Consider the following 9,309-nt stretch of genomic DNA (forward strand, 5'->3'; position numbering starts at 1 on the left):
TTTAAGTTTATATCAAAAATTTTTTGCTTAATTTATTTAACAAGTAAATTAGAAGTAGTAGAATAAAAAAAAATAAACACTTTTAAAACTTGAACAGTTTTATTATATCTTTTAAAGATTACTTTTAAAGTTTAAAAGCTGTTTCAAGGCGAAGTTTAAAAGGACAAGTTAGTATTCAATAATTGCTTAATATAAAATCGTTTTACAAACTAAAATGCTTTATTTTAGCAAAAATATAGTATGTTACTAAAACCTAAGATAAGATTCTATATTAAAACAGTAAGTATTATGATACTTTTTTTTCTCTTACCAGTCTGCAAAAATAAGCAAATCTTTAAAAAGTACACCTAAAAGATGTTATTTCATATATATTTAAAAAATAAGCATAATATAGTTAGTAAAAAGTATTATTTTATTTTCTACAGCTTCTTAAAAGGTGTAAAGAACTTAAACAAAACCAAAGTTATAATACTAAAACTACTTAAACATTAGATACAATTCAAAACACTTTTCAACACAATTCAAAACAAAAAAAATGGGAATAAATAGTTGGTCTCTTTAGAAGTACAAGTTTTCTAGTTGCTTAAAAGCTAAGGTAGGTATCAACAAAACTCATGTCGACAAAACACTTTTAATCTTAATTATAGATGTTTATTTATAGTTATATTGTAAGTCTATAAACTATAATGGTTTTATTTTGAACTCTGAAAATATCAACTAGTTATTCTAATCGGTTTAAAACAAAGTATAAACACGAGTTTCAAATAAGTTAAATTTATCAATTTTATAACTAATGTTTAAAAGTAGTCAGATCTATCAACCACACAAATAACGTCATCACTATAAATTGATACTTTATTTTTAAAAACATTTTTGAAAAATAGCTTAACGAAAACTTCTAATTTGTATATGAATAAATATTGTGTACAACTTAATAAAATCTAAAATTTATTATGAATCTTCCTATGTTATTATTAAAAATTATTAGGTGAATGTCTAATTCCTATGAACAATAAGTTAAGACTGAAAAATAGAACTCGTAGTAAAACTAAATTAGTTAAATTTTTGAATAGTTATTGTCATTTGCTATACAGTAATCACTAATTACTAAATAGTAAACAGACTAAAGAAAACTTCGGTAACAAAAACAAACATTTTGTTTGTTGTCAAATGTTGACAACAGAATTTCACATATAGTTTCAAAAAAAAATTCCATAACGAATATAATTAGGTTAAAAATGCTTATTTTTAAACACATGCTTTTAAATATTTTAATACACAATTAGATTAATAATAATAGTGCCTTGATCATTAACAGAATTAAAAGTTAATTCAACGTTGATATTTTTATCTAAATTTGTTTAAAAAATATTTAAAAGAATAGTTTAAATAACTGTTTAGATATCAATTTAGTTTTAGAATTTAAATTGATTTAAAAGTTTACAAAACTTATAATTAGCTTAATAATTCGGAATTTATAAAATAAAGTAAACACAATAACTTCAATTAAAAAAACTGTTATTATTTATTTAGCTCAAGGTGAAATATCTTATTATTATTTACAATAACAAAGTAATGACATATCAGTAGCTTTTTTCGAAATTTAAAACTTAAAAATTGAACATTTAGTTTAAAACGGATTCTACATGTATTTTTATTTCAATAAGATTAATCTGAATAAAGTTTATATTTAACTGTTAGCACGAATTTAATTAACAATGTGCTATAAACATAAAAAACAAGAAACTTTGAAATCATTGAATTAATTGAGTTTAGTCACTGCTCTGTTACATTGTATGACATTTTAACTTGAGTTTTTGTGAGTTTATGCCATAATAAAACGTACTATTTGATAAAAAAATAATATTACATTATAAGTCAATTAATAAACTAATAAACTAATTTATAATCATATAAAACAGTTTGTTGTTTTTATAAAATTACTTTACATGACATTACCAGTTTGCAAAATTTTAAGAAAAATAACTGTTAAGACAAAAAATCCCGTCAATTCTTGTTTTTATATAATTGATTAAAAATAGTTTAATAAATTAAACCTCTGAACTGTCTACTTTTTAAAAGTATGAGAATATTTGTTTACACTGTAAACCTACTAAATTTTTTTTTTCAAATACTAAGTTTATTAAAAAATAAATACATCGATACCAATAGCAAATTACAAATATGATTTAACATTAGCGTTTTATTTTATAATTGAATATTTTCAAAACTTTTTCCGTTGTAGAACACTTAAAAAGTCTTTAACTTAATCAAATCTACATAACTACAGTTTGTTCAGATAAAAACTGATTGTTAGTAACAAAACAAATCGCTTAGTTTTATTTTAAACAAATAAAGAATCTCTCTGTAAAGCAGCTGTTATTTTTTCTGGAAAAGAGAGCTGTATAATTTTCCGTAGAAAACTAATAAAAAGAAATATAAACTTTATTCATAAGTTACTTAAGGTTTACTACCGAATTTTATCAACACAAAAGTTTTCAATAACAGCTTCAAATAACAAACTAGTATTTATAAAACCTTTTAAAAATTTGAACACATATCTATTTAATTAATCACATTTAAACTATAAATATAATTTCCAATATACGTACAAATTCTTTATTTGGCTTGACCATATTTTCCATACTTTATACTTTATAGCTATTTATGTGACTTAACATTAAATTCACATTGGCACAAACGAAATGCTATAAAATATGGCAAATATGGCAAGGACTTGTTTGGTTAACGTTTTTTATTTTTAAACATTTTTGTAGTAAACTACATAGTTTTTATCTTATTATATCTAAAAAAAGACTCATTTTTATATTTAGAGTATTAATAATTTATACACTGACCATTGGCTAAATGATTTTTTGCAATGTTTTAAAGTTTTATCTTTTATAAAACGAAGACACTTGTTGTTAAACACATTTAAAACTCGCATTCCTTTGTATTTTTAGATATAGATAAATATAATTGTTGTTTATATACAGAGTTTAGAAGATTTAGATTTTATTATTATATATTTTTCTTAGGTAGTTTAGTCGTAAAGAAGGTCCAAGTTTTAAAAATTTTTACATTTTTAAAAAATAATAGTTTTTACTTTCTAGTTTTTATTGAAAATATGATATCTGAATAATTTTTAATAATTACTCTTGTTAAAGATTTATTTATTTTTTCGTAGTACAATCTATATTTTTTTCAAAACTTTACGGAAAATGTTAAGTTTAATTTTTCAACACATCTAAAAGAAATAATGAAACAATCATGCTTTTTAAATTTGTGATACACTGATTTAAATAACAATTATATTTAATTATTTCAATTTAAAACATGGAAAAAATATTGTTTTATCAAATAATGGTTTCTAGAAAAAAATCATAATAGTGATAAAGAAACGTACAAAGCAAGATATTTTTTTTTATTTAAAGTGTCAGATGCTAAAATTAACTTTTGTTGGAATATGAACTTTAAATAACTTAAATTCGATTTTTAGAATGATTAAAGCTTGATAAATATTATTTTTTTAATTTTATCAAAACAATTTTAAATACTAAATATGTTAAGTTCAAAATAAATGTTGTAAGTTTCAAAAATTTTTAAACTGTCTATAAGCATTTAACTTTGAGTATAATTTTTTTCTAACTTAGTATTACTAATCCCTGGTTAGCAAAATACTTTGTGTAAAAATTTTGTGGTAACCTGTTTGTTTTGTTACTGCGCATGCTCAGAAATACAACATAACATTCTTTTAAAACTGTTACACAGGTATACAGTGCAAGGCAAGCCAATGAAAGGTATGTGATAGAATTATTTTATTATGAACTATTTTAAAGAATAACTTGAAACTGCATTATATATCTCTAAGTGTTTGCAATAACTTGTCTACATTACATCTATATATATGAATTTTAACTTTTTTTAAGTGATTTAGTTTATTTATAGACCAAAGTAAAAAAAAAATATTTATTTATTTATGTAGACTACTCATTGTATTTACTACATATGTTCATTTAAACATATTAGTTAATTTAATTTCAAACTTTTAATTCATTACCTATATTTATAATCAAAATAAACTAAAATTAGTCAATAAGTTAAGAAAGTCATAGTTGATTAAGGTTATTGGGTAATTTTCTAGGATGATGTAGCACCAATATCAAAGTGAAAATATTATACACTTTCAATTTCATACTTTGATAAGAATAAGATATAGAGTTGAAATATAAGGTACACAATTACTCAAATTTGAACAGAAAACTTTATTTTGATGATTTTTTTTAGTTATTATTTTATTTTTATTATCACTGATACCCCTAACCCTTACCCTTGATTTGTAGCTTTTTTTTTAAGTCTCTATGATGAAGGTTTGGATTTAGAGCTTTTCATTTCTATACTTTTCTTTTCAGAGTGTAAAATTAAAAGTGTAAAAAGTTTTTTTTTTGATATTGGTGCAACATCATCCTAGGAAATTACCAGTTATTGTAAGTAAAAATAATATTGATTTATTTCTGAACTATGATAAAGTTTTAATAAAATCTTTATAAGCAGAATTCTTCACTAATTTCAGTTTGTTGTTTTTCACAAATTACTAAATTTTAAGTTTAAGAAGAAAATTCACTAAAAAATTAATATGTGTTTTTACAACAACAAGACTTTTATGTGAATATGATTAAATCAAAAATGAATTATAAATTAAAATGAAGTTTTACACAAAATTTACATTTGGACTATATGGTTTTTAAATAGTCTTAATTGACAAAATTTTGTTAATTTTAGTTTCAATTACAATTTATATAAAATAGTGTTTCTTAATCAATTTAAAATGTTTTTATTTAGTAATTTTCATATATTAATAGTTGTATTAATAACTATGTTAGGTGCTACATGTTTTCCATAAAACCTGGAATCCTAGAAAAAGCAGGAATTTTGAACAAAAATCACTAAAAAACCTTTAAAAACATGGGATTTTAAACAAATTTTTGTTATATATATTCAAAGCTAGTAGAAGATTTTTCTTAACTCTGAGCTATTATATTCTATTTTAGAACTTGTTATATTGTGGTTTACAATATTTTATTCATTAGAAATAAAAGTTATTTCAACAGGTTTTTTTTAATGTATCAACACCTAATTTTTCTATTAAAATCCTAAAGACATGCAAAATATTTAATATTCCTAGATTGTATTGAACATTGCAATTTTTTAAAAATAAATTCAAAATACTATGTTTTAAGCTAGCTATAAAGTATTTAGAAAAAGTTTACTTCTCTTTTATTCACTTAAAGTTAGCTTCATAGTATTAATAAAACGTTATAAGAGGTAAAACGTTATTAGAGGTAGTTCAATATGGGCTAGTAATATTATTTTTGTATCAAAGTATTAATTTTTAACATATGTTTATGTCTCTTATTAATTTTATTGTTTAATACGATGCAAAATACTTATATTGACCTATTTACTTTTCTTTAATAATATTTACTTTCTAAATACAGAGTAGGAACTTTTTTTGGATTTTTTTTCAAGGCTCTAAAAAGTTTTTTTGTTACATTTAAATATTGAGTTATAGAAAATTTACTTACTGGAAAGATACAATAATAATACTCTAAAAGTGTTTAACAACAAATTAAGTTTTAAATATTAAAAAATATTTTTTGTGTATCAAGTCTACTCTAAAACTTATTATTTTCTATGTAAAATTGTAATCGAAAGCAAAATTTTTATCCTTGTTGTTAATTTCATTTTAATATTTAAGTCTATCCAAACCCCTTGTGCCTAACTTTTAAAAAGTTTTCTTATTCAAGGTTTTTATAGATAAACTGCAGGTTAAATAGTTTTTTAAAAATATTTTAGTTAAAATGGTCTAAATTATTTCAGTTAACTTTTTTTAAATTGGCAAAAAAAAAATATTATTGTCATATATTTAGACCAACAAGGGTTCTTGTTTAAAATCTCAGACTCACAGTTATAAATAATTTGAAACATTTAATAAATTGGTGAGTATGATTGATTTTCAAATCTATATATACTTAGTAATTTATCCATTTAGTATCCCTAATAGGTGGACATTTTACCTAGAATTCTAAAAAAATTGGAATTTGATATTTACAAAAAACTTTATACTATAGGAAAACAATTTAAAAAACTTGTTATTTTGAAAAAAAAACAATAAAGATAAGAAATAACTTTTGTATAAATACAAAAAATCTATTTTTTGAAATACATTTAAAGTAGTTTTGTACCCATTCAGTAATTTTACAATATTAAAATAATTTAATAAGTATTAAAATATAGTTAAGAAACCTGAAACAAAAGAAATTTCTAAAAGTCCATTAGCCACTGTTGTTGACTTTATTAATTTGTATTTATTATTCAAACCCATCTGAATTTTAAGCCATTAAGGGCCAATAGTGTCAATATCTACAAATGCTACAATATATCAACAAATAAGAATTTATATAAAAAATTTAAATTTTGAAAGTTTTTGTCAAATAATAAGACACCAAAAGTTTTATGGATAAATAGTATTTTTTCTCCACTTAAATAAAATTTACTTCTGATACTACTACAGTTAAATTAGAAAGGTCAAATAAAGAACTTTGTAGTTAACAAAATTACTGCACTTACATCTACTAAAACTTCATACAAGTACATAATGTAAAAAAAAAAAATTTCACATAATCCAAATTTATTTACTTGGTAATGATGACATCACAACAAACTTATTTCCTTGTCTTTTCATTTTAAAAATTTAAATATTAAAGAGGGTGAAAGTAAGTATTGATATATTATCAAACTAAAGAAACTTATTAAATCGTTATAATATATCACATTATTTAAGTTTTTATTAATTTGAATGTAACTGTATGCTATCAGTTTAGTTTACATACATTAACTGTTGAGGCCATAGAATGGTCACATCACAGTGAGTAAAAAACTGGTTTAAGGTCATAGGGGGTTTAGTCAAATTTTTTTACATGTATATCTTATTTTAAAGATCTTAAACTCAGCTAACATATGTTTTTACCCTTTTCTTATAACTTTATGAAGTATGAAGGAACAAAGTTTGTTAGTTTAATAGGTCTCCTATGTAAGGGCTAAGTTAGAAAAGGCAAAAAAAGACTATTTTATAGATAATATTTCTTCTGCTGTTTTTAAGAAATATTTTAAAAGGATTTTGAGTAAAATGTTAACTTAATATAGCAAAGAATTCTTATGTAATTTTTTTAGTTTTGAGTATTTTTTTCATAAAGAGATTTAAACAATACATTGCTTACACTTAAGAAGCCTTTATATAAATAAAAGAAAAGTTCTTAATACTTAATTTCTTTACTTTCTTTTTTATTAATTCTTGAAAAATCTTAAAAAAAGATTTTTTTTTATGTAATTTTAATTTTTAAATTAATACAATAGAATTTTTCTTGCAAAAAATATTTTCTAAAAGATTGAGGTCAATAGATTACAAAAGAAGGAAAAGATAGGTTTTAATAATTTTAGAGTTGTTGAGTAAATTGACCATAAAAAGGTTATTGCCTTTTAGTTTATATCTAAAATTTTTAAATAAATTATTATATTCTAAAAATTAATTAAGATTTAATATTTTATACAGATTTATAGTTTATACTTAAAAGCTTTCATATAAAAGTCAATGATAATTTTTTAAGAAAAACGTCTTACCCCCTTCCATATGCCCTCAAGTAGGTTAAAACAAAATTTTAAAACTTAAAAAAAAAATAAGACAGGGTTGCCACATAATAAATGTAAATCAGGATATAATGTTTTTTTTTTAACTCAGGCTGACCCAGGATCAGACATGGTATAATCAAGATGGCAGTTAAATACAGCTGTTTTAAATGTAAACACGCGCTTTAAAGCTCTATAGTAAATTGAGAGAAATTTGGAGAAATAAAAGAAACTAAAGTGAAAAGTGAGTGGTACGCTGGAGCGCGCTCGAGTTATTCTCTTCATTTAAGAACTTTACAAATAGACGCAAAGTTTTAGCGCAAAAGTGAGAGAGCTAGAAGAAAAAAGAAATTTATAAGCCAAAATCGTACGCTTGAGTAATTCACTTAATTTTAAAACTTTAATAATGCATGTTAATTTTTTAAGTTTTAACTAACTTTCACGTCTTGTCTTATATTTCTTAAAGTCAAAATTTTTTTTTGTTCCTGCAAAAATTTTATTAAAGTGAAAAACTACATAAGTGTTTAATTTACAATTTACTTACTTATTTTAACATTTTTTTTTCTTATGAAAATTTTTAACAAAAATTTATTTGTTTATATACCTTAAATTTTTATTAAATGTACAAAAATAAGGTCAGTTTAACTGGTTTGTTAAAGATTTAAGCTTAATTTACTTTTTTAAACTAAATTAAATATATTTTCTGCTATAAGTTTTATAACAATCTAATTATACTAAAGCTTTTGCAGTAAGAATATTCGCAGCTAAAAATGTTAACTTAGTGAAAAGATATTTTATTAGATAATAATGACTATGATATAAAGCAAAGACTGAAATTGTACATTTAAAGGAATTCATGTTAAACTGCTTTAATTTGTTTCATAAAATAAAACTTTATTTAAGAGAAAAAAAATCTAAAAGGTTACTAGTATTACTTATTTCATTTATCTTTAAGTTTTAAACCATTTTCAATGTTTAATTTGTAAGTATAGTTAACTAAAAAGTAATTTATTTTTGTAAGTTGCTTATGTACTTCTAGGTTTATTCATTTAATTCAAGTTTCAAAGTTTGTGAAAAAATAAAAACTAGGATATATTGTAATTAAAAAAATTATACAAATCTTCGACACTACAAAATATTATACTAATACAAGCTAAATACTCTACATACTTTTTTGATATATATATAAAGAGCTTGGATTAATTTTATATGTTTATTAATAAAAGAACAAGTGCATAACATAAGGGCAGTTTACAGCACTATGACTTAAACTAATTTGTATTGCAATAACTAGCAGTTATGGCAATTAAAAAAAAATCAATATTGGTAAATAAAGAAAATTGTTTAAAAAAAAAGCTGAATTGAAGTAAAAATGTTTTGTTTAAAAAACTAAAATTTTAAATAAAAATTTTAAAAAATACAAAAGTTAATACGGAAATTTAAAATAACAATTTTAAGTATTAAAAAATACTTAATAAAAACTAAGAAAATGAGAAATTTTAAAGTTTGTTAGGCAAAAGAAGTTTAGCATAATACACATATGATAAAAAATTAGCGCGATTAACGGTTGGATTATTATTGAACTTGTTATTGTTACTACAAAAAATGTAAAAAAGTACAAAT

Source organism: Thalia democratica, chromosome 1 (assembly GCF_965202585.1).
Source record: "Thalia democratica chromosome 1, ktThaDemo2.hap1.1, whole genome shotgun sequence".
Taxonomy (NCBI): Eukaryota; Metazoa; Chordata; class Thaliacea; order Salpida; family Salpidae; genus Thalia; species Thalia democratica.